This window comes from Heterodontus francisci, chromosome 15, assembly GCF_036365525.1.
Source record: "Heterodontus francisci isolate sHetFra1 chromosome 15, sHetFra1.hap1, whole genome shotgun sequence".
Classification (NCBI taxonomy): Eukaryota; Metazoa; Chordata; class Chondrichthyes; order Heterodontiformes; family Heterodontidae; genus Heterodontus; species Heterodontus francisci.
In genome coordinates this window covers 32,752,971-32,780,659 of record NC_090385.1, presented here as the reverse complement: position 1 = coordinate 32,780,659, position 27,689 = coordinate 32,752,971, and positions in this window count along the sequence as shown.

Below are 27,689 nucleotides of genomic sequence, written 5' to 3'. Positions count from 1 at the left end.
GGCCACTGACTCTCTTGGGTCTCCATACCCATCTCACCATCCGTTATTGCCTTGCCTGCCACCATTCCTCCCATGTCCAACACTTCTTCCTCCAAATGAGTGAGAATGGCCATGTAGGGCACGTTGCCTCCAGTTCATGACATTTCTCATGCATTGTGAACTCTCTTCTACAAGCACATGCATTCCCAATGTTACTTACCCATCAAAGAGATGCACAACTTTTATGTTGGTGGCAGTCTGACTGTCCAATGTGGTGCCACAGGCATGCGTCCAATCAGCACTGTCTGTGCAGAAATCACCTCTGCCTGACTGGTGTCCTGCACAGAGAGACTAACATGCATTTGACAGCCAGTGCTGATGCCAGGACACATCAGATCATCGAACCTCTTTTGGCACTGCAGCCAGATACGAGGCTGCTGACCTCGTCTGCTATCTCCATCCAGGCCTGCTTTGTTTGGCGAGCCGGTCTCCTCCTGCCATCCCAAGGGAGCAGGTCTTCCCTCCATTCCTATACAACCTGGAGGAGTACCTCCAGGGAGGTATCGTTGAATCTTGGAGCGATCCTTGATCCACCTTCAGCTGTGTCTTCACTTTGTGCTGCTGCCAGGGCTCTCTCACTGCTCCCTCTGGGGCTGCTGCATTATCCTGTGCTATTGGCGCCAGCATTTCAGGATCCGGAACTTCCTCTCACCCGCACCGTCTCACTGGACTCCTCTCCCGCCTACCAGCCCTTAATTGGTCAACCCTGACAATATCGCGCTCACAACTCTGCCCCCCACCCCCCCCCCCCCCCCCCCCACCCAGGTGGCCACGCCAGCTGCTTCCATCCAGACTTGCTTGCTTGAGGTAAAATTCTGGTCATGAGTTCAAATTGACCAATGCAGCAGGGGAATTTAAATTCAATTAATGAAATAAATCGAGAATAAAAAGTTAGCGTCAGTAATGATGACCATGAAACTACCAGAATGTACTTAAAAACCCATCTCGTTCACTACTTTTCGTTAGGGAACAAAATCTGTCACCCTTACCCTGTGTGACCTTTATGTGGCTCCAGACCAAAAGCAACACGGTTGACTTTTAACTGCTCTCTGAAAGGGCCTTCCAAGCCACTCAGTTGTATTCAAGAATGCAGCTCACCACCTTCTCAATGACAATTAAGGATGGGCAATAAATGCTGACCTTGCCAGCGACACACACACATGAAAAATAAAAAAAAACTGCAGGATCCTTTCATGTCTCAGATCACGAAAATATAAGTTTTTATAGATGAGGAGTGGGTGCCAGCTCGGCAGGGCATCAGCTGTTCCTGTTGGCCAGTACAGCTGCCGATCAATCCTCCAATTGAGGTAGGCCCCGATAGCCAGACACCTGTTGAGCTCAGGAACTGACCAGTCTCTGTGAATGGGAACACAATCTCTGGATATAATGCCTTTATAAATTCAGACTGTGAAGTATCGGCATTCTCACTGACTTTCCCCAAACCCTTGGCATGATTGTTTATCAGCAGATCCTCCAGTGCTCTCAACTTATAATAGCCATATCTCCTGGACGGTCAAACCCCTGAAATCAATTGGCATACAACCTGTTGTCACACTGCACAACACTTCTATGCTTGGAGAAGTTCTGTAGCTAAAATTACTGTGGCCTGTTTGGGTGGGAGAAGGCCTAAATCTTGCAGATCTCTGTCACCTATTACAGCATGTTGTAATTAAATTGTAATTAAACCTGAAATTTTTACTACCTATATAAAATTGAAGTGTCCAGGCGATACATGCTGTGAGTACAGAAATTTGTGGGCTCTGTCACAGAATACTGTGTCAAATCACTTGCCTTGCAGTTATGAGAGAATTTAACTACATTTAGACCTCTTTTTAGATAGAAATTTTCAATATAGCCAAATTCATGACCCAACTAATTAAAGCACCATCATTTATTTCTGGCAAATCGTTAAAATATTACAATTATGAGACCAGGGCACAGTGGCGCAGTATAGGTAGGTGGTAGGGGAATATAGGGACAGGTGAGGATGTGGTAGGAATATGGGATTAGTATAGGATTAGTATAAATGGGTGGTTAATGGTCGGCACGGACTCGGTGGGCCGAAGGGCCTGTTTCAGTGCTGTATCTCTAAATCTAAAAAAAATCTAAAGTACCACAATGTATATGCTACCATGTGTACAAGCAACCCAATTCAGTTGCTCTTTTGATGTAGTCCTGTGACGTGAAAAAATACAAACATTGCCAACTTTTCAATCCCCCAAATTCACACTGGCTGTGACTTTCCTCCATTGTATCTTTGGTGTAAATATGCGCAGACGTCTTTCTGAATTTCTACAATGGTATACTTAAGAATTTTTTTCACAAAGTAGCTAAACAGACACGTGTGCATTTCAGATTAAAGGTAGCTCTCCAGCAGAGAAAATGTGAACCAGAGGAAATTTGGAAAAAAGGAAATGATGCAATAACCACAAGTGACATGCAACACAAAGAGAACTGCTAAGAATGATGAAAAACTTGCTAACTTAAGTTGCTCTTGGCAGCAAAAGCAAAAATATTATGGGTATCCTAGCTTCTGTGTGCTGGTCCTGGAAAAAGATGATTTATGCAATGATTTTAAAGAGGGTAATTAATTCCTGTACAAGTCATTGTATTTTTGGTGATTAATTATCATTTGATATTTTCCAATAAGTAGAGGGGATAGTGCTTGACTTCTACATCTGGTTTACCACAACAAGCTTTTCTATGTGGCTGACAGCGTGACATTCCGTTTTGTTGGACCATGGGGTGCAGAATGAGACATTTGCACCATGTCCATCTCCAGAGAAGACTGAATCGAAAGATTCAAGCTGAATATAATTCACAAGCTGATCTCATAAAGAATTCGGGAAATGTACAGAAAGCTTCTTCAAGCTGACAACTACCACCATATCCTTGCACTGGAGAATATGATTCTTTCACCATACTGTCTTAGAACTGCCAAAGCTTGCCAGCTATATTCAGATTTGATTCAGCTAAAGATCCATCTTGTCTGCAATGGAAAACCCCTTCTAGATTCTGGATTTGTGCTTCTTCAGGGCTTAGATTACAATGGTCTTAAAAACCTTCAGTTGCTCAAACTTGCATGGATTGGCAGTTCCACCAGTCTCAGCCAAGACTGAATTGACACCTCACCACTCTAGTTTACAGATTGCCTCAGATCTGTTCTCTTCAACTAGTTCTGTACCTTCCTCCAATGGTGCTTGTTAACCATCACCGGAGCAGCTCCACCTAATTATTTAAAAGTAGTGATAATCCAGTTCGATGTTCTACAGCTACCTATCATTCAATAATGCCAATCAGGGAAACAATACGAGTTCAGAATTCATAGGTTGGTCCATAGCATCAATTAAATTATCATAGTCTTCTGTGAGATTAACACAAACACTCATTGATAATCATCTAGAATTATGTGAGGAATATACTGATAAGAAAAAACAATGTTTTTTGTTTGCACACTATTTCACCACACCATTTAATTATTCTATTGTAAAGCAAATTTATAAATCTAACAGGACCAATATACCACAGGCAGCAGGGACAAGAGAAAAGATAAGCTCCCTGACGTCTGAAGTGAATCCGTACAAGGTTAATAGCATCTAAGTAACTACATCTATAAAACTCAATTGTACAAGATCACTGTTGATTGAGTGCAGTTTCATAATAATTGGGAAACAATCTTTTAATCGGTTCGTGGTAGCAGCTGTTATTTCCATCAACACATATCCCTCAGCGATGCTCAAACATCAGACCTGAGTGTTCATTCATCTGCTATTATTTAGCTTGGTTGCATTAAGAGTTAGATAAAACTTGGTTTTGTCAATGTCAAAGACTATTCTGAGGAAGTCGGGGAGACTGATACCTAATTTAGCATTATTTACAGCAACGTCAGCTATCACTGATTCACTTTGTGGCATTAATGGTGTTGGATAGCCTTGTTTACCACTCGCACAAAACAATGCTGAGAATGAAGAAATGCTGAGCACAAACCACTGTTTAAAGAAAACTTGAGTCAAGTAAATAGATAAAATTGGAATGGTGCTCGTACAGCCCTAGTACTATGATGCCAAGGGGGAAATCAGACAATTGTTTATTTCAGGCAGCTTCGTGTAACGTCCAAATTATTGGTAATGTTGCTTTAAGAATGCACTGAGATTGTTGCATTTCATTTGTTTTCAAGCGATTTAAATGCTTTTCTTAATTAATTAACTAGAGAGAACAAAATCAATTGAGTCATTGAACAAAGGGCACAGAAAATATGAAGCAAAAGATCTAGGGGTAGAAATTGCTGTAGGTGCATGTTCATGTGTAGAATGGGTGTTGTGCTCCTGATCACATTGCTATAAAGAAGGCCCCAAATTTTTGCCCTTCATTAATTTGAATAAAATAGGTGAGCTGCCAATGCTACTCAGGCTCTTCATTAGCAGCTCGTCTAATCAGGGGCGTCGGTTTTGCACATTACGGATGATGTTTAAAGGCAGCCTGCACCTCTTAAAGGGAAGGTGCATTTTGGCTGCAGGCAAACGTGAGTGAAGATTCTGCATAATTGCAGGCATAACATAAGCTGCAAAGGCCCTGTGATTTTCAGACATTGCGCTGGAGGTTTAGGTGGATAAGGGAGAGGGTCTATCCACCAGGTGATAGGAAGATATCCAGACCAACTGTTCTGCACGAGTGAGCTGATGTAGCCGAGAGCTTGAGTGCCAGAAGTACCACCTATCAGGACATGGCTGCAATGTTAAAAATGTTTAATAACATAACAAGGATAGCTTAGGTAAGGCTCCTAACACGTATTTCTCATTATGGGCGACACAGTGGCGCAGTGGTTAGCACTGCAGCCTCACAGCTCCAGCGACCCGGGTTCAATTCTGGGTACTGCCTGTGTGGAGTTTGCAAGTTCTCCCTGTGTCTGCGTGGGTTTCCTCCGGGTGCTCCGGTTTCCTCCCACATGCCAAAGATTTGCAGGTTGATAGGTAAATTGGCCATTAGCAATTGCCCCTAGTATAGGTAGGTGGTCGGGAAAATATAGGGACAGGTGGGGATGTGGTAGGAATATGGAATTAGTGTAGGATTAGTATAAATGGGTGTTTGATGGTCAGCACAGACTCGGTGGGCTGAAGGGCCTGTTTCAGTGCTGTATCTCTAAATAAATAAAAAATAAATAAATAAACAAATTACTCTCTGCTTAACCCTGCACTACCGGTTGTCCTTCAGCTCATAACCCTTCCCTCTCCTGATAACCAGCACTCTGCTGCAATCAGCACAACACACTTCCCTTCACCTACTCTTGCTCCTACTGTGGTAATCTGCACCTGCTTCTCTCCTCACTATTACCTCCTTCACCACTGCCATCTTTCACAGCCCAGCAACACTGTTCTACCCGCTCATGTCCTCAAAACTTCTCATTACTCTAACACGGCCACATTTCCTTCTTTCTTGTACGGCATGCTCACGCACAATAACGGAACAGGCAGGTTCAGAAGCGGGGCCTTGAATTATCTACGTGCTGTCCCCACTTACCTGCGATGGACATCGTGGACACAGGGGGCTGAATTTAGTGCAGCTGTTTGGAGGGGGAATGGTGGCATGCGGGGGGGGGGGGTGGGTGGGGAGTGCGGAGAATCGCGTCAGAATCATCCGCCCAGAAATCCGACCTTGTGATGTCGGTTCCAGATTTATTCAGCAGCAGGAAAGCACCAAGGTGGCTTCATCTCCCAACGCAACAGGAATACAATTTAAATTGCTGAACACTTAGTTTTAATACATTAGTATCTAATTCATCTCAATTCAATGGGGGGCTTGGAATTAAGTGGATGACAGGTGTCCACATGCCTCACGTGCCTTCGGATTCCCAGCCATTGAAAGCTGGCAGCACCAAAGTGAGGCCTTAGTGCCCTGACAGGTCGGCAGCCATGACCAGCACTGCATCGGGGAAGAGGGGGGAGCGGAGGGCATTGTGGGCCTACAGCAGTGTGTGCTGTGCAAGGAGGGGTCGTGGTTTCGGGCACTCTGCAAGTGGGGGGCTTAGTTTTGGGCGCTCTGCAAGGTGGGGGGGAGGCGGGCTTGGTTTTGTGCGGCTGCACCAGCTGTCCAAACTGTTAGGTGAGAGAGTTGGATGCCCATTACTGCTGGATGAGAGGGTCAGCAGTCAGTAAGGGTGGGCACTGAGGGCCATCTGGAAGTCCAGTGGGAGAGATAGCAAAGGCACAGCTGTCAAGGCAGTGTTGTCACTGCGTCAACAGTGCTCTGGAGGCCAACTGATCACCTGGCCTGCATCCAATACACCCTATCTTTGTGGACCCCTGTGGCGTGATGCATCGCCTCTGACAGAGGGTGGGCCAGGAGGCAGCTGCGCCTACCCGTGAAGCTTCATGATGAGAGCAGCCACAGCCCGTCATGCCAAGAAGCCCTGTACCAGAGAGTGTACTGGACTCGAATCAGCTACCTCCAAATGTCCGAGCAGCATTGTCAGTGAAGACCATCGAAAAGGCCATTGGGCTGCTGAAGATGAGATTCCGGTGCCTGGATCGATCCAATGGAGTCCTACAGTATGTCCTGATGAGGGTTTTGCTTATCATTGTGGTCTGCTGTGCTCTGTACAATCTAGTACTGCAGAGGAGGGAGGCCTTGAATGACATGGACAAGATTGAACAACTCTCCTCCACTGATGAGGAAGATGCAGAGGAGAGAGATGAGTAAGCAGCACTGGATGTTGAAGCAATTGCACTGGAGCCGAGGCAGATTGAGCGATGTGCCAAGGAGGCAAGAGGCAATCTCATACTTACCCACTTCCAGTCACCATGATGGTCACTCAGAGTAAAAACAATAAAGACTCACCTCAATGCATGCAGTCTGTCGCCTCTTTTCCATTTGTGTTGTCTAGTGCCCAGCTAAACCACAAGTTATGGCCCATGAAATATAGAAACATAGAAAATAGGAGCAGGAGTAGGCCATTCAGCCCTTTGAGCCTGTTCCGCCATTCATGGCTGATCATCCAACTCAGTAACCTTGATTAGGGAGTGCCTATTCAAATGAGGGCTGTTCGTACATTGACATTCCACTAATGGGAAAGGGGGAAGCCAGCAGCTCACGATTAATGCCTGATAGAATAATCACTTTTATACAATGAAGGTCAACTGCAAGAACAAAAGAACTTTATATGATGCAGCAGATGTCAAATTTCAAACACGCGTGAACCCCCAAGTGTCTCTAGGTGGTTTTCTTCATACGTTTTCAAGTGCTTCTATGAGGTGTCACCCCAATGAACCCTTGGCCTGTGATGACTCCAGGCCTCAGCTGTCTGAAGGTTTCCTGCACTGCTGCAGGACTTTCCTCAGGCATCACGTCTACTGAAGCTCGGATCACTGACGGAGGGGCTGAGGAGCCGCTGCCCACACGGGGAGCACCCCGAGGGAAGACCCCAGCTGTGGAGGTCAGCCTCTTCTCCTCCTTTTCAAGGCTCACTTGAACCTCCCTGCTCACCAGAGAAGGATGGGGAGTGGGAGAAGACTCCAGATGCCTCGTTCTTCTCTCGCCTTGGCACTGCTGTGTTGCGCTCATGGCCAAGGCAATGGTGTGCAGCTCTGTGCGCATTCATGGGATCTGGCTTTCCATGAGGGTCGCCAACCTCTTGATGGAGGAAGCCACGCACTCACATGCCTGAGACACGGCAGCACTCATGGCATGGATGAAATCATCATCTGCTCATGGCTGCACACGGCCTCTGGCATCTCTGCCAGATATTGCCTTACCTTTCTCTGAAACTCCAGCATGCCCTTTGCTGGCACCACAAAAGACTTGTTGTCAGCCTCAGGCTCAGTGTGGGCCTGACCATCCACAGTCCTCCAACTGTCAGTGGCCTCAGCTGCCTCTGCCTTAGCCGTCTGCTCGTGAGTGTGATGCTCTCACCAGCTTGTGACCCTGATTCTACAGCCGAGCATAAACCCACCGAGGTGAAAGTATCTGTGCTGGTGGAAGGTGCAGGGGAGTCATGGGATGGTAACAAGTAAAGTAGATAATGGGGATCCTGTAGATGTAGTATATCTGGACTTCCAGAAGGCATTTGATAAGGTGCCGCACAAAAGGTTAATACACAAGGTAAGATCACATGGGGTTAGGGGCAATTTATTAGTTTGATAGAGGATTGGCTAACCAACAGAAAACAGAGAGTCGGGATAAATGCGTCTTTTTCTGGTTGGCAAGATGTAACTAGTGGGGTGCCACAGGGTTCGGTTCTTGGGCCCCAACTATTTACAATCTATATTAATGACTTGGATGCAGGGATAGAAGGTACTATAGCCAAATTTGCAGATGACACTAAAATAGGTGGGATAGTAAGTTGCAATAAAGAAATAAGAAATTTACAAATGGATATGGATAGGTTAGGTGAGTGGGCCAAAATTTGGCAGATGGAGCTTAAGGTGGATAAGTGTGATGTTATCCATTTTGGTCTGAGGAATAGAAAGGCAAATTATTATGTAAATGGAGAGAAACTTCAGAGTGCTTCGGTGCAGAGGGATTTGGGTGTCCTCGTGCATGAATCGCAGAAAACTAGAATGCAGGTGCAGCAGGTAATAAGGAAGGCAAATGGAATTTTGGCATTTTTTGCTAAAGGAATAGAGTATAAAAGTAGGGAAGTGTTGCTGCAACTGTACAAGGCATTAGTGAGACCGCACCTGGAGTATTGCGTACAGTTTTGGTCCCCTTACTTGAGGAGGGATGTAGTTGCATTGGAGGCAGTTCAGAGGAGGCTAACTAGATTGATTCCACTAGATTGTCTTATGAAGAGAGATTGAGCAGTTTAGGCCTTTACTCTCTAGAGGTTAGAAGAATGAGAGGAGATCTAATTGAGGTATATAAGATGATTAAGGGGATTGACAAAGTAGACGTAGAGAGGATGTTTCCTCTGGTGGGGCAATCTACACCAAGAGGTCATAGCTTTAGGATAAGGGGTAGCAGATTTAAAACAGAGATGTGGAGAAATTACTTCTCTCAAAGGGTCGCGAGTCTGTGGAATTCACTACCCCAGAGTGCGGTGGATGCCGGGACATTGAGTAAATTTAAGGAGGAGATAGACAGATTTTTAATTAGTAATGGGTTGAAGGTTATGGAGAACGGGCAGGAAAGTGGATTTGAGGCCGAGATGAGATTATCCATGATCATATTGAATGGTGGAGCAGGCTCGAGGGGCTGAATTGCCTACTCCTGCTCCTAGTTCTTATGTTCTTATGTTCTTATGGTGCTTCCTCTGAGTGTGGTTCCTCCTCAGAGGTCAGCAGCTCTCCCCCTTCTGCTGGAATCTCCTGCAGACGCCAACCTGCATGAGAGAACACAAACGTGTGTGGGTTAGGCTTTGCAGATCTTGTCGTGCCAACCATATGTGATGTGGGTCTCCAGAAGAGTCGAGGGAAGACAATCCTCATTCTATTGCAGAGACTACAGGCTCTCCACCAGATATGGAGTGGCTGCCCTGGGTCCCCACTAATTAAAATTCCTCCTCCTCTGCTGTGGAGAGCGGCCAAAGATCTGGGATGCCTCCACCATTCCAAGATGTCTCCCTCCTGTTATGGGCCATCTTGTCCTGCAAATGGAAAGGGGGAGATAGTTATACTGTGCAGAGAGATCAGTATGACAGTTCTGCTAGTGGAAGCCCCTAACCCTTACAGGAGTATCACATATAGCTCATCCTCCAGTCCACTCTCAGGGGAATTATTGGGGGTGAGCTGTGAAAGAGGGTGACTTGTGGCCGAGACGCAGCCACGGATCTGTCAGGATGCAGTGATGCCTAACCGCCTCTGCCAATGCAGTTGTTGTGACTCCCTCCCCAAGTTGTGCAGCCACTTCCAATCCCTAAAAAGGAGAGATTTATGGAGAAGTCACCTTGGCAAAATGAAGGAGGTTGTTGAATCTCTTGTGGCACTGTATCCATGTCAGGCGGTGGGGGGTGACCCCACGGCTGCTAACTTCCTGAGCTATCTCCATCCAGGCTTGCTTGGTCAGGCTGGAGGACCTCTTATTACCATCGCTGGGGAAGAGGACCTCCCGTTTTCCCCTTGCAACCTGGAGGTGAATCTCGAGGGAGGCATCGCTAAACCATGGGGTCACCCTGTTTCTTCCCTCCTCCATCCTGCAGCACCTTCACTGGGGAGTTGGGGGCAGTGTCCAGGAGTCACTCCAACATTGGTCTCAGTCATGAACAGCAAGCAGAAAATCAGTCCAAGGCAGCAGTGCAGCAGGGCTTTAAATATGGTGTCAGCAGCTGCTCCAGAGTCATCCGACGCCATATTCAGCATCTCTCATCCCGTCCCCGCTGTGTAATTGGTCTGGCCCCGTGCCTCCATTATGTAAAGTGGCCGCCTGCCTCGTGATTATGGTGGGCCAGAAGCCCACGCGACTAACAGGAATGGCACACATTTCCAGATTCACTGCCAGGACCTCCAATGGGCTTACTAAATTCAGCCCAGGGTGTGCCATGAGCATGGCATCAGGCGAGGCTGGAGGAGAAACTCTGCAGGTTCTTAAACAATCTTTCCCTCCTTCTCTTCTCACTTATATATGTCACCCTTGTACATTAAAGTGAGACAAATCTCTCTTTCCATCCATTTTCTTCCTCCTCCTCTTCTGAAGGTATTATCTCCTGGGCACCAGTTCTCCATTCCTAGCCTAAGAGGTCATTCCTTATGTGTAAGTGTGACAGGGACTGCTGGGGGGTGCGGTGTTGGGGGGGTGGTGGGGTGCGGTGGGAGGTTGGTGACAAGGGAATTCACAGCTGAATTCAAACTAATCCAGACCCATACACATCAGGAAGAATTGTTAGATTATGACCTTCCACAGAAATGTGGATTATTTTCATCTTTTCTGGCACCACTCCTGATCAGCACAAAGTAAGGAATGAAGTTCTCTTTTCAGATTTGCAAAGCTTAACTATTCACTGAGCCTAATCACCTGAACCAAATGGGAAGGCCCATAACCAGTTTTGGTTGCTCAAGACTGATACTAATAAAGACCATTTTTTTTCCCTTCTTGAGAATAAATACATAAAAAAACACAATTGGGGATAAAAAAAAACAGCTTTTATTTAACATGGATCTTTTTTCTGTTAGATCTTGATGAAGCTCATTAAACAAATAGGTTATGTCATGGACAAATGTATATAATTTTTCTATTAGATAACCTGTTTATTTGAGGAGTTTCATCAAGCTCCATTTTTGTGCATTAGAGCTTTGACGTTTTTCCACATATTTGATTTCTTCTTTGCAGCTAATGCTTCACAATTTACTGAATAGTCTTATTTCCTGCCTGAGAGCAATTAGATATATTAAATATTGCAATTCGCCAGGCCCAAATGCTCTTCATAATGAATAAAATCTCAAGTTGTGAATACAACCTTTTCAATATTTTAATAAACACTACTTGACTAATAACTAAAATGAAACATATATATACAAAATATAAAAAGCATATACAGATAGACTGTAACTAGGATAGAGGAGCAACTGAGCTCATTAGCTTACAGCTCCTGCAGCATTTGGGAACTCCAGGACACTTCAGGTGTTTCGGGTGACCATGTGTGCAGGAAGTGTCTCCAGCTGCTCAAGTTTGAGCTTAAGATATATGAGCTTGAGGGGCAGCAGGAATCACCGCAGGGCAAACAGGCAGCTGAGAATATCTTGGATTGTATGTTCCAAGAGGTAGTCACAGCTCAGGGCAATAAATTGGTGGCCATCCATAGGGTAGGAATAGGCAGTCAGTGCAGGAACTCTCCAGGAGTATGGCGCTCACATACCAGTTTTCAGTATTGAGCATGACTACACCTCAAAGAAGTGCAGTTCAGAGCATGGCACCATGGGGCAAAGGGGGGGGGGGGTGCACAGCAAAGTATAGGAATACAATGATTATAGGGGATTCAACAGTCAGGGGACAGACAGGTTTTTCTGCAACTGCCAAAGTGAGTCCTGCATGCTGTGTTGCCTCTTTGGTACCAGGTTAAAGAACATCACTGAGAGGGTGCAAAACATATTGAGGGGGACAGGAGAAGTCATGGTACATGTGGGCCATGATATGGGAAGGAAAAGGATTGAGGTTCTGCAGTCATAGTGTAGGAGCTGGGGAGGAAATTAAAATGCAGGGTTTCAATGGTAGAAATCTCTGGATTACTCCCAGTGCCATGTGCTAGTGAGCATGGGAACAGTAGGATAAAACTGGTTGATGTGTGGCTGGAGGAATGGTGCAGGAGGGAGGGCTTCAGGTGTCTGGGACACTGTGACCGGTGCTGGAGCAGGAGGTATCTGTTCAAAATGGAGGTGTTGCACTCAAAAGACCAATTTCCTCGCGGGGAGGTTAACTAATGTTGTGTGTGAGGGTTTCAACCAATTTGGCAGAGGGATGAGCACCAAATGAAACATTTGAGAGGAGAAGCAAGATGCACAGAAGACTTGGTGACTCAAATAGCATCAGAGTAAAGAATAGGAGGGATCAGGCAGGTGAAAATTATAGTCAGTCTGATAGATTTGGAATGTATGTGCATGTGGTAAATAAGGTTGGTGAGCTGCAAGCACAATTCGTTACAGAGGACTATGATGTAGAGGCAATATCAGAGACCTTGCTTAAAGAACAGGAGGATGGGAACTTAATACTACTAGTGACAGATATTCAGGAAAGATAGGAAAGCAAGGGCATGGTATTATTGATTTAAAAAATTATTATTGCATTGTTAAGGGATGCAATTGAGCAGTCAAAGACAGGCTGCAAAATTCAGCTCCATTGTGCCCATAGTTTTGGCGCTACGGGTAGGGTTTTGATCCCAAAATTTTGTCCACTCCAGCCATGCACACTTCTCATATGGCACAGGCTGGACACCATTTTGAGGAGGTCAGTCGCGCAGAGGTTAAGCACATGTTCAGGAAATATGCAGAGTAGGCAGATCATGACATCAGTCAGCATGTAATGATGATTTGATGCCAGCGCTGCCATTTTCACTGCTTGAGCTAATGCCTTCTGTTAACCTTGCGCAGCTGTAAACATGCATTCAGCAGCAGGATAGGCCTCCAGTGCTTCATCAGACACACTTGGAGCACACTTTCTACCATATTGTGTCATCTGCACTGTGTTATGTTGATGCCGATTTGCTGGATATATTATGTACATCTGATTTATCTCAGAGCAATGCAGATATCACACTTGTATTAAATCACCAACTAGTTTATTTACAGAACTTTAAAGTATCTCAGTTCTTACAAGAGCTCAGCACAATGTCTTCTCAGAGCTGTGTGTTTTTCTGTAGAACCTTCTAGTCTTGTGTCTTTTGGTTTCAGTTTCAGCTCTTGGGCAATCAAGTACAGTGGACACAGATAAATGGACAGACTAATACAATTAAATCCAGATCAATCAAACACTACATTTCCCCCCCTTTTGGCTAAAGAAATTACTTTTGAATTAAAGTATTCCAAACATCTAGCATATATACATCAAGTTATTCTTATTGTTCAACTTGTCTGTTTTCTCTAAGTACAGAAATAGTCTTTGAGATAGGAAGGTCTCTTAGGTTTGCAATTAGATTTACAAATCTGAGGTTGTGGATCTGTTTGATCAGCTTGATGAGGCCAATTATTAACATCACTCATTGGAAAAGGAAATGTATCCTCATAACCACTACCCTCAAAATATCCTGGTCTTCTCCCTATCAAATGTCTCGCATTCCACTTCGTGTTGTCATCCAACAGATAAACATTGGTACCGAGCAACCGCTTAATCTGCTTTGGACCTGATACTGATGAAGCAAGTTTGTGGTCGCGATTTGGCCATTTGATTCGAACCCAATCTCCAACTTTAAATTGTGGTTTTGCAAGTCGAGTGAGCACTGCTGATAATCGTTATGCATGTTCAACTTTGTCCCATCCATGGACAATGACATCATCAAGTAGGTTAAGCATTCCCTCAACATCTGACAAGACTAAAGAAACGATCTTCTGGAATGCGTTAGGTGCTGAACTTAGTCCATAGGGCATTCTGCACCTACAGCTGTCCATCGTCGGCAATGGCGTCAGCTGCCTGTGCGCAGGCGCTGGCACCATTTTAAAAGGCCAGCCAGCCCTGACAGCATATTTAAATTCTTAAAGATACACCCCCCAAAATTTATCAAATACATTTCTAATGCCCCTTTCCCACCCCCCAATAACATTAACTATTTGCCCATCACCCCCAAAACACTGATCTTTTAAATCTGGCCTTCCCCCACAGACTGCACAAAGTATAAGATTCACCCCTTCCCACCATTCCCTGCACGTAGTTCGCTTAATTGACCATGTTCCCCCTATCCGCACTGAAAATCTTACCTCCTCCCCCCTTCCCACCTGTGTCACACTGGTTTTCGCCAGACAGGGAATTGAAGGCGCGGGAGTGCCGAAGACCGCGGCGGGCCCGAAATATTTAAGGTAAGTTGATTCAAATTTATGCATGTCAGTAATTTAAATATTTAAATCTAGGTCCCGTCGCTCAGCGGCGGGGGCTGCCATGGAGCCTCACCACCTCCTTGGCAGACCGTTGCTGGAATCATTTTCCGGCCATCCACCGCCATGGAGCCTGCTGTCATGGGCTGGGTAAAATCCAGCCCACCCTCTATGGAGGGAGTTGAGAAACACCCCTCAATAGGGTGCTGGAGAGTCTGAGAAACTACTTCAGTGGAATGGATGTGGGGGGTCGGGTGGTGGTGGGATAAAAGGGAAGACTGCCTCAGTGGGGGAGAAGGTTATATTGGCCCTGAATTTTAGAAGTTTTTCTGGGCATGAATTTTTTTTAATTTGAAGAGGCCACTGTTATATCTCCTGGTTCCCATAAGTTAGAAATAATAACAATTTAGACTTAGAAACCCTGGAGCTCTTTGTTTGTTTCATTCAGCTTCCATGCTGCCTGGTAAAAAACCTCCATAGAGTGGTGTAGTGTTACACATCACGTGACTGCAGTGCAGCAGTGAATGTTCTCTCCAGAACACACTTACACATAACAATTAGTTCGTAGCTAATTAGTTCCTAGCTCTTTACGAATGATATTACAATATATAACATCCCTTTTTCTTTTAAAAAAATAATGCCTCTATATCAATATAATGGCTCCAATGGTTAACATTTTTTTCTAAACTGAAGAAGATTAACAATCGACTTTTATAAATAAACCAAACCCCTTTTAGAGTCTTTTTTTTTAATAGCTTGTTTTCTTTTCTAAAAATATTATTTGCAGAATCCCTTAGGTGGTAAGATGTTGTGCCTCCATCTTGAAGATTTGGCATTTGTTGCTCTCACGTGGTGAGTTGGTAAGCTGCACAGACAATGTTATGCGTGTTGCCCCTGGTGTTGTAGAAGTTATACTTGCTGTTGCTAGTGTTGTGTCACTTTCTGGTGACGTTGTTGATGTTGTCTCGCCGGATCCTGATGTTTCCAGTGTTGTTGATGATCTTTTCTGTTTTCCCAGCTCAGGTATAGGTATGGACTCTGTTCCTTCTCACTTGGTTACCGATTTTGGTCTCAATGATATATAACCTTGGAGTCTGAGCTTCACCAACAACTTTTGCTGCACTCCAGGTTTTCATGATTGGATCCTGTACATGTTGTCCTTTCAACAGCTCAGATAGGATTTAACATGCTTGTTGAAGTGTTGCTCTCCTCTTACATGTGCTTCAGTGAGTTGCTGTCTCACTTCCTCCTGGTCACTTGGAGGATGTAACCCGCCTGGCAGATATACTTTCTTCCATTCAACAGCTCTGCAGGTGATTTCATGTCAGCCTTGAGAGTTGTGACTTGGAGCGACAATAAGGCCAGGTTTGGGTCTTCTTTCGTCTCATTGCATTTTGCAAGGGTCCTTTTGACTGTCTGGACATGTCTTTTTATAAACCTGTGCCCCAGTGGGTAGTGTGATGATGAGGTGATAATGTTGAACCCATACTGTTCAGTGAATTCCTTTAATTCTCTGGAGGTGAAATTGGGTGCCATTTTCACATATTAACCTTTCAGAATCCCTTGCTCAGCGAACAGAACTTGTACTGCTGAGAGGATTGATGTGCCCTCAATACTTCCACTTTCTGGATAAAAGGGAACTTTGAATAGTAGTCTGCAACTATGAGATACTATTCTTGATTGTGTGTGAATAAATCGGCTCTTACAGTATGCCATGGACTGGGTGGTACTTTTAGTCGTTATCATCTCCTCTTTCTATTGTATGCTTCTGTAATTTTGGCACACATTTCATGCAGACACCATATATTCAATGCCTTTGTATATGCCTATCCAGTACACAGTTGATCTGGCTCTGAGCTTACACTTCTCCATTCCCATGTGGCCTTCATGTATCTTCTGGAGAAGCTCTTCCTGCATTGTTTGGGGTATAATTATTCTGGATCTGGCTAGCAGAACACCATCTTCCAGTGAGATGTCATCTCTGCTAGACCAGTACTGTTGTGTTGCTGGCTGTTTTTGCTGTATCTGAAGTTCTTCACAACTGTTCAACCCCAGGATAACAGGACCATCTGTTTCATTGATGCAGAACATACCATTGACATCTTTTCCTTTGAGTGTTTCTCTTATTTCGGTTGTTCCGAGCTGTCGAATCATAGTTCCTCCATATACCGTTAGCATGACATTGTTTGATTTTAGAGCACTTTTCCTTGGATAACCATTTTCTTTGACATTTGCAGACATTTTCTTCGACATTCGACATTTTCTTCTGGTATAGTCTGTGCTGTGCTCCGGTATCAATCTTCACCTTCAGATTTATATTTGTGGGCATATTTCTCATCCTCGTCCTGATCTGAATGGTTGTGTGAATTTCTTTTCTCTGGGAACTGATGCATCCAGATAGTTTGTGCAGTTGTATGGTTCCTATGTCTATCATGTTCTCAAACTCATCATTATCTTCCAGGATATGGATGGTTTTTTTTCCTACTCATTCGTCCTGTTGCTCTATCTATGGTGACCCATCTAGCACCTTCTTCCTTTGTTCTGCACATCTTTTTCCAGTGATTGGCCTTTTCGCAATCTCTGCAGATTGATCCACATGCAGGACATTTCCTTCTGTTTGTGAATTCATGCCGTCATCCACAGCTTCTGCACACCTTTCTCTATGTTTGGTGTACATTCTTTTGTTTCTGTTTCACTGCATCAACCCTGCTGCTTTTCTCTTGGCTTAACTGAAGGCTAGCTGTTTGGGTAGTCAGTGTCTTCATCTGTCTGCTTGTGGCTTCATGTGCTCTGGCAGTGTCTACAGCCTGCAATATTGTGAGTTTGTCCTTCTCAATTAGAGCTTCTTATATGTCAGGGTGTGCAGAACCCCAAAATAGCTGATCTATTAGCCTTTCATCTGTGTCCTTAAATTTACATTTTCTGGCTGCAATTTTTGAATCTTGTTACCGAATTGTCAATCGGCTCACCTAATTCCTATCTGAGGCCGTGAAATTCATTTCAGTAGATCCGATGAATTGATTTTGGCTGGTGATGGGTGCTGTATTTTTGCAAACAGAATTGTCTGGGTTTCTGTTCTCCTCTTCACTCAGCTCCCAGCCATTAAACAAATTTAATTTGTTATCTCCTGCACACAGAAGGATATAGCTGACCCTTTCCTCTTCACTTGTGCCTTCTAGAAAATTACTGAATGTCAATCTGCACTTTTGTTTAGATGACAATACCATCAGCTTCCCAATTCATTATGGGCTGTAGCTCTGCATTCATTGCTGTGCCGGTGGTCATTTCTTTTTTGCATGATTCACTCAATTTCTCTCTTTGTCACTAATTTGTGTCATGTTTTTCTATCTAATTCGGCATTAAATTTGTTTAAAATGTTTTAGGTTTACTCACAGACACCTGCTGCAACCATATTATATCTTCTGGTTCTCCTCTGGTTCCAATAAGTCAGAAATAATCGCATTTTAGACTTAGAAATGCTGGAGCTGTTTATTTCATTCAGCTTCCCTGCTACCTAGTAAGGAACTGCCGTAGAGCGGTGTTATGTTACACATCACATGACTGCAATGCAGCAGTGAATGTGGCTCCCCCAAAACATGCTTACACATAACAATTAATTCCTAGCTAATTAGTTCCTAGCTCTTTACGAATGAAATAACAAAATATAACAACCAGGATATTATTGCTTTTAAGGATAAATCCCAATATTTCTGATTTTGAACAGAGCCTATTTTTTGATTTCTGCAAAGGTCTGATTTTCTAAATTACAGCAAGCCTTGATCATTTTAATTTTTACAGGAACAGTGTGATGCCTACCTCTACTGGTGCTGATTTTTCCTAAATTATATAAACCCACACTTTTCACTTTCTGTGTAGAGCTCAATATTTTCAAAGTTGTAGAGGTTAATTGTCTTACTTTCGTGGAGATCCGATATTTTTCTGATTTATACTGAAGATAAGTCAATCTTATGCTTGTTGATATTAGCTAATACCAGCTCACAACATTGGAAACCTCTATCACAGCACCACTTGCAGGTCTAATATGTATTGCAGATAATTGTGGATACTTTTAAAATGAATCCAAGGGAGAGGGATTGACATAATGCTTTTCAATGCATTTTAAAATAGATTTTGGTGACTCACCTACTGATTTTAAGATATCAGAGGTTTAAATTTCAAGGAATTTTTAGTACTACGGTGATTCTGTTAGAATTTCAAATAATTTTTAATACTTCCTCTTAGTCAAAAGTGCAAACACATTTTTATATTTAAAACAACAATAACTTGCACTTATATAGAGCTTTTAATGTAGATAAACATCCCAGGAAACTTCATAGGGATGTAATCAGACAGAAACAAACATAGCAGTTCTATTTTGTTATTTTTGATTTGGTTCTCAGGCACGGATAAAGAGTTATGGAAAAGTCTAAACCTCTTGGCTTGCTGCCACTAGGTGTTATTAGTGAACGTTGTAAATCTTATTGTGAAACAGCTGCAAGGCAAACTGGAGATAAAACAGTAACTTAAAAACAGTATGCCCTGAGCCCTTTCTGACATCATATTAAATCATATTAAATCTTTTAGCTTCACTTCAATCTTAGTTGAACACCATCTAACTTTAGTCACATCATTGATTGAAATCTTTCATATTTTTTATTTGAACACAGCTGGAAAAGAAATGTGTTGATGTTCATCAGTAAAATAAAATGATATTGATAATTATGATAACACACTGTATTGTGAGGCAAATTGACAGCTTTGCTTCACAGTGAGCCTCTGAGCAGGACATTTCAAATGGAAGCAGGGAGCAACATAGAAATAAATCTCTTGTCATCTTATAACATGCATTGAGAGTACAATTTATCTAAAGTTAAACATATATTACTTTTTCACAAAGTACAGCTACACATTTTATGAATTATTTACATGGAATTTGCAATTTTATCACTCACTAAAAATGGTCATTAAGGAAATACAACCCCAGAAGTTGAAATAGTTGCTTCCATTGCTGGTAAAGTGTCAAATATCACCATCTATGTAGCACTTTTATGAGATGCCTCACAGCCACTAACCACATATCACACTATTTTCTAAGGTAATCCTGATTTATATTAAAATGCTGTTATCACTTTATCAGGGAGCATTGGGATAGGCAAGCCAGAATACCTTATTGTGATAAGTCAGGTAATAGTCCACTGTGTTCATGGTTACTGAGAGTTCATGCAGTAGATAATCTGTCTGCTGCAGAACAAATGTCTGCAATATTTATGTCTGTCTGCCAAACAATCTATCTATTTATCTGTTCATAACTCCAGTACCTGACTGGTTCAGTGTGCATGCATGTCAAAGCTTTCTGATTAGTTATTTTTCACAGTAGAAGCAGTGAACCAATCAGATAGTATGAAAATAAATTCACCCATCGTCCAACCACTGTGAGAGTTGCCCACATCAATTTGCAAAGCCAACCCAACATTAAGATAAAAAGGAGGTAAGTCATAACTTACCTTCATAACATTTATGTTATCATGATGGCTAGCACAGCCTCGGCCCTAATATTCCATTGTTTGTATCCAGGATTGGCCCTTGACTATCACTTTCTCCCCACCTTACCTTGGATCCACTCTCCTGCTTGCATTTAGATCTCCAATCCTCAGCCTGTGAAAGATATACTATATCTATATGATTGTCAGTTTTCATTTCACAGTAAAAGGATTATCAGAGCAGCAATGGCGCAAATAGAGACCAAAATGGTGATGTATTGGTGGAGGCAGAAAATATGGCTGAGGTACCAAATGAGTACTTTGCATCTGTCTTTACCAAGGAAAAGGACTTTGCTATGATAAATGTATGGTTGCTGGGATACTGGATGAGATAAAAATAGATAAAGAGGAGGTACTAGAAAAGCTGGATAAATCATCCAGTCTAGATGGGATGCATCCTAGGTTGATGAGGGAAGTAAGAGTATAAATTGTGGAAGTACTGGCCACAATCTTCCAATCCTCCTGAGATGGAGGGTGGTGCCAAGGACTGTAGGATTGCAAATGTTACATCCTTGCTCAAAATTGCATTTAATAAATAAACCTAGAAAACTGTAGCTCATTATGAAATATCTACTATTTAATCAATTCAAAATTTATGAATCATACATGATCTGACAAGTGTAGTTTTTATAGATATTAGAAGGCCTATAAATTAGATTGTGTCTGAATTTGGATGTGATCTAGGTGCAGCAGTCACTGCATGTGCCTAACGAGGCTGGTGGCAGGATCACAGAAAATTGTTCTACAGGGCTCATGTGTACATTACCGGCGGCCTACAAGTGCTAATTATGGCCCTAGAGGCAACTTGCTAGTTGCTGGGGGGGGTGGGAGTTGCAAGGGTCAGGGGGAAGACTAGCTGGGATGATGTCCTAGGACAGCTTGTAAGTCTGGGGGGGTGGGGCGCAGAGGTGAGGCAATTGTGAAGTTGCTTTTCCTAGTTCCACATTCAGCTAAGTATAAAGCTTTGTATTTACTGTTTTGGTGGCAGCCTTCAGCAGTTCCTTCAAGGAATGTTGGTTTGGCTGCTGTGCGCCAAAAAAACTGATTACAGCAAGCATGGTCAGTCATGAGCCACTTTGAAAAAATGGCCACATTTTTGGAGAGAAAAACAGAATTCAAGTGACCTTTCATCAGAACCTCAAAATTTGTTTGTTTGGTCTGGAGAGACAAATGCCTTTTTACTTTTCACTATCTATAGCAAAAACATGAATGTTTTCTTTATACACATAATTATGATAAATAGTGGACAGGAGTTAAAATGCCCTAGCTTTAGGGTAGTAGAAGTTGCAGAGATAATTTTGGGGTTGATATTGTGCAGCATGAAAAAAACTGCTGTAAATTTCAGGGCGTAGGGTAATCAGTTTAAGGCTATCAAATGCTTTGACCATTGGCAGTCCTCTTCATGGCTGACTATAATGGCCATATTAAAACAAAAACAAAATGCTGGATATACACTACAGTTCCTTCAACAGCTGAGAGATAAAGACAGGTTTATGTTGCAGATGAGACCCTTCAACAGAACTGTGTGTTGGCCATGTTGTCAGTTTTCAATAGACCCATCAAAATATGTACTACGGTAATGAGTGCCTTCTATCTCACCAAAGAGAAGCTGTCTATAAATTTAATAATAGCATTTGAACGGTCAGTTAGGATCTGGGGAAGTGTGGCAAAGAGGAATGTAATGAGGCGAAACAGGTCATTTACCATCAGCGTGGCCAACATCTGCTGTCAGGTTTCAGATAATGCAGGATGAAAGGCACTGTTTAAATTCTTTTAGTGCAAATCACAGTTATGCGTGCTGACTGATACGCGGGATCTATTTTCAGAAACTGCTTACAACTGCAAATTTTAAAATGCCATTGACAAGGTACAAAGCGTAATTAGGATTGAATCAATATTTTAAACAAGAAACAGCTAATTTGTACTGTACTTTGTTGCATCTTTGTCCCATTTAAATATGCCAGTGTGACATCAGTAATTTAATGTTTTCCATGGGTTTTATCATTGGAAGCTCCTTAATATCATTTCTTGTTAGCTAGGCATTCATTGTTAGATGCTTGTCATGGATAAGAAAGATTTGCTGTAGTTCCTACATTCTGCTGGTACATCAGTGAGTTCAGTTTCTGGTGAGCTAGGATGCAGTCGTACTGTCACTTTCATGGCAACATGAAGGGCTTTTGGGTGTGCATAAATATAAGGTAGCAGTATAACTGATGATGCAAATGAATGCCCTGAATCTGTGAGGTGTCAGGTCCCACCAGCAGGCCAAGTTGAGATTGCATCAAGCTTAGTGCCATTCCAGCCTTACATTGCACATTTGACAGTGATGCAGAATGGTTTCAACTTTTATTGTGACGTAACTCATGTGAAGTTGCTCAAATTGAATTTAGTGAGACCAACTCCAGGTTGTAGCCTCACGTCACTTTGCTATATATCTGTCCTAATATAATGTGTGGCCAGAACAAAGTGAACATTGTTATTTTTAAGGGCAAAGGTTCGAACCATTCGTTCAAAAGTGTAAACCATTCATTACACATTTACTATTTTGTTAACGACATCTTCAATAATGTTCATAGACAGCTGAGAAGCCCTAAGGCTCTTTGTTCACATAAAATTCAACTGACATTTGTATGCTGGTAAATTCAATATTCCCTCATTAAAAGGCAACAACTTATATTTATATAGTGCCTTTACATAGATCAGTGAAGATAAATGTGATGGGTGAGCAGGACTTGGTATGAGTTAGGAGACAGACAGAAGAGTTTGGATGTGCTGCAGTTTATTGAGGGTGAAAGATGGAAAAGTCAGGAAAGCATTGGAATTGTCAAATCTGAAAATGACAAAGGGTTTCAGCAGCAAATGGGCTGAGGCAGGAATGGAGACAGAAATAGGTGGTCTTTGTGAAGGAGAGGACATAATTTCATAAGCTTAGCTTGGGGCTGGGTAACACATAGTTTGGTTTACATGAAACAGTAGCTAGAGAGTGTGATTGGGATTGGGGGCAAAGGTATGAAATTTGTGGTGGAACCAAAAATGATGTCTTCGGTCTTCCCATTGCTTAGCTGGACGAAATTGCAGCTCATTCAATAATTTTCTAAATTTCTGTGCTGGCAATGGTCAATATTAATGTAGATTGTTCATAAACAGGTAAAAAAAAGTATGTTTTATAAATTAGTGTTCATATACATAGATGTACAGGATAGGAGAATTACAATAGTCACTGATTTCCACATCTGATATTCACCCAATGGCATTAAGTTTTGCATGGGAATCATTACTTCATAAGATCTCTCCCTATCTCTTCACTTAGCAGGAACTTATTTGCTTACAGATCAGGGGAATATTTTATCCAAATAAGCATTTGTCACAGAATTATCCAATCATAAAAGGTTTCAGTTTTATAGTCCTATTGCACTGTAGGGAATAATCACTGTCTTTACCGTATGCTTCCTGTACTATCATGTTTGCACTAAGATGCATAATAGATTGCAAGTGTTCACATCCGGAAGTGAACTGAAATGCTCTGGCATAATTAGCCTATATTTTCCCCCAAGCCACAGCATCTATTTTTCAGTAATAGCATATGAGCGCTTAACGCATTCTTACAATATTCCTTCATCCACTATTTCAGTGGAGGCATTAACTCATTTAAAATTAATGGATTGACTTAATATGTTCACTGTACATTATTACCTCTATCAATAATGCTTCGACTAATGTCTTCAGATAGATCTTTGGGAGGAGAAATTCAACCTTTTTGATTGCTCCATCTTGAATTTTTTTTATTAAATTTAAAGATAGTATCTAAGGATATTTTCTGCATTTTCACAATGTTTGATAGCATTATCAAAGAAAGTGGTGTAAACATTAATATTATGGAATGGCTCTGTTACTATGGTTATGCAAGAACAAGACTTGCAGCCTCACATTCCTACTCACTCAGGGCACTACTAGATTTGAATGACATGCTGGACACAGTTAGAATGGAACAAAAGCAGTCTACTGAGATACAGAAGCAGGTCATCAGCTAATGCAGCAGTCCATATTCCACACTTGACAGTACAATTTAATAGGCTACTAAATAAGGCAACATAAATCAACTAATTGCTTTACTGAAAACACAAAGAATAAAAATTTGAATGCTGGAGATCTGAAATAAAAAGATGATATACTGGAAATGTACATCTGCTTTGTCAGGTTCATGTTTGGAATGGAAACCTTTGTCAGAAGTACTTATGACCTGACACAAGCAAATTTTATTTTATTCATTCACGGGATGTGGGCAAGATCAGCATTCATTGCCCATCTGTAATTGCCCTTGAGAAGTTGGTGGTCAGCCGCCTTCTTGAACTGCTGCAGTCATGTGGTGAAGGTTCACTCACAATGCTGTCAGCTAGGGAGATCCAAGATTTTGGCCTGGTGACGATAACGGAATGGCAATACATTTCCATGTCAGAATGGTGTGTAAATTGCAGGAGAACTTAGAGCTGGTGGTGTTCAGACTCACCTTGCTGCCCTCGTTCTTCTTGTGGTAGAGGTTATGGGTTTGGAAGATGCGATTGAAGAAGTCTTGGCGAGTTGCTGCCGTGCATCTTGTAGATGGTACATACTGCAGACTCATTGCACTGGTGGTGGAGGAAGTGAATGTTTAAGATTATGGATGAGGTACCAATCAAGTGTGCTACTTTCTCTCGGATGTGTTGAGCTTCTTTGACAGTTGTTGAAGCTGCACTCAGCCAGGCAAGTGGACAGTATTCCATCACACTCTGACTTGTGCCTTGTAGATGGTGGAAAAGATTTTGAGAGTCAGGAGGTGAGTCACTCACCAAAGAATGCCTAGCCTCTGGCATAATCTTGTAGCCACAGTTTTTATGCAGCTCCTCCAACTAAGTTTCTGGTCAATGGTAACCCCTGGGAAGTTGGTAGTGGGGGATTTGAAGATGATAATGCTGTTGAACATTAAGGGGAGGAGATGGTCATTGCCTGAGAATTATGTGGTGAGAATGTTACTTGCTAATTATCAACCCAAGTCTGGATTTGTCCAGGTCTTTCTGCATTCAGGCATTGACTGTTTCATTACCTGAAGAGTTGTGAATGAAACTGAACACTGTGCAATCATCAGCAAACATCCCCATTTCTGACCTTGTGATGGAGGGAAGGAGATTGATGAAGCAGTAGAAGACCGTTAGGCATAGGACAGTACCCTGAAGAACTCCTGCAGCGATGTCCTGGGCCTGAAATGATTGGCCTCCAACAACCACAGCCATCTTCTTTTGTACTAGGTATGATTCCAGCTGGTGGAGAGTTATCCCCTTCATTCACATTGACTTCAATTTTACTTGGGCTCCTTGATCCCACACTTGGTCAAATGCTGCTTTGATGTCACTCTCTCCTCAGCTCTAGAATTCAGCTCTTTTGTGCATTTTTGGGCCAAGGCTGTTGTTAAAATCAGCTGAGGATGAGTCACAAGGCTCTCCCTTAGTCTTTCTCCTTGTTTGACCGCAAGAATGTTTATTCCTCATTAAACAGTGGATGTGCTTACCATTCAGTAAGTGCTCAACCTTTTACCTCTGTTGTGATCATAAAATAACCAATTGGACAGGTTTTCTTGAGTTTAAATAAGAAAGAGGTGACTTTATTGTACTTAACTAAAAAACCCGATCTAGATTAAATAATAAACTACGCTACATTTTCACTCACACACACACGCACGAGAATCACATGCACAAATAGATTACAGAGTAGAGCAGAATAGTTTGGGTTGGATTAGAGTCCAGAACAAGTAAAAATAATATACTATCATGCAGGCCCCCACCTGCCAAGAATGAGGCACATTAATTTCGCTACATGGAAATTACATTTCAAATTGTTGCTGAGAAGAAGAGTAGGCCTGTGACGAGGTGTTGCCAGGCCCCTGGCTGGAAAGACATTTTTGCATATTAACAGACAATGTTTGGGAACAAAGGAACTATGCCCTGCTCCAATACAATCCACAAACAGACGTGGTCAAACCAGTTAGTCACATGCCTAACCTGCTTGCCAGTCTGTTTTTTTTTTCTGAATTGTACGGTTTGGAACTGTGAGTTTGGGCAGAAAGCAGAATGTTCCTGGACTGAAGCAGACCTCCTCTCCTGTCTGGCTGCTCCCATCTCTTTCTCATCGAACTGAATCCACTGAAGACACATGAAGCCCAAGAGAGAAAAGTCTCCTGCAGTGAGCAAGGTTTAAGAAGAATACTGGGCCCCAACGAAAAGCAAGATCTACCTACAATCAAGGACTCTACAGTGAGCTCAAAGACCCGTAACAAAAACTCTTCAGATATTGCCTCAAACTTTTCCACTTTATTTCTTCTGCTCTTTTCTGTCTCTATTTGCAAGTGTGTATCGTGTATGCATGCTAGCATGGGCGCATCGTGTATCTGTAGGCATCAACTGAGTTAGAGTTTAAGTTTAATAAATTTCAACTTTTCTTCTTTAAAGCCTAAGAAAGTCTGTTTGAGCTGGTTTCTTTGCCTTATACTTGGAAAGCAGTGAACAAGGATTCACCAAGGGGGAGCAGAAAACACGGGGTGTTTAAAAATTAAAACCTGTGACAGTAAGACCAGGTGAAGGCTGAAAGGGAACCCTAGACCTCTTTCTCACCTAGTCATAACAATACAGTCTGTGGTGTCTGTTAATTCAGTTGGCTTCTGGCTGAATCTGAAGCCTTAACCTTCTTGGTTGGTAGATGTTCTTGGAGACAGTGGAGCAGGTGGTCTTCTTCCCGGGGGTCTTTGTCTTGCATCTTTTCCAGCCAGCAGGCAAGCTTCTAATGTCCAAGGTCACCTGGAGAGAGAAGGGGGATAGAGAGAGAGAGAGAGACACGCCCCCCCTCCTTATGGGTTCTGCACTGTCAAAGTCTCAGGAGCTAGTCCTTTTGCAAAAGACTGCCAGTTTTTCACAGATGGGGAGGTGGTCACAATGATTGTCCAGTGTGCTTATTTGCAATTTAATTAGATTCAAGTCCAGGAATTGTCAATCTCTCTCCGGTCTCATTATTTCAATGTTTACCTCCTGGAGCTACATCTCCACTAATGAATGCTCCAAGATGGCTTTAAATGTCCCACTATCGAGGGTGATACTGGATAATCTACTCAGTTATCCAAGCCATTTTCCTGGATGGGAGCTTTGTTAGACATGCATCTCCAATTAGATGTCCTGGAATGTGAGGTATTTCACTGCAAGTTGTGGTGGCCATCTTGGCTGCCAGCTTTTTAAAAGTTAAAGTCCTTCTCTTTGTTCCACCTTTAAGGATCCCAGCTTTCCTTTTTTAAAGGGCATCTAATTGGTCTAGGTGGTCCCCCCAGGTCTCACTGTATACTAGCAAATCATCCAAGTACACTACACAATTGCACAGTTGGGTAGGCCAGCCACTACCTGGTTCATCAGACTTTAGAAGGTAGCTCGGGCATTCCTTAATCCAAAAGGCATCACTCAGCATTGTTATAGGCCATCCGGGGTGACAAAAGCTAAGATCTCTTTTTCTCGGGGTGTTAAGGGAACCTGCCATTATCCTTTTCGCAAGTCTTTTTTAGTTATGTAGTTGGTATTCCCTACTCTATCAATACAGTCTTCCAGGTGGGGAATTGGCTAGGAATCAGCTCTGGTCACTGCATTAACCTTCCTGT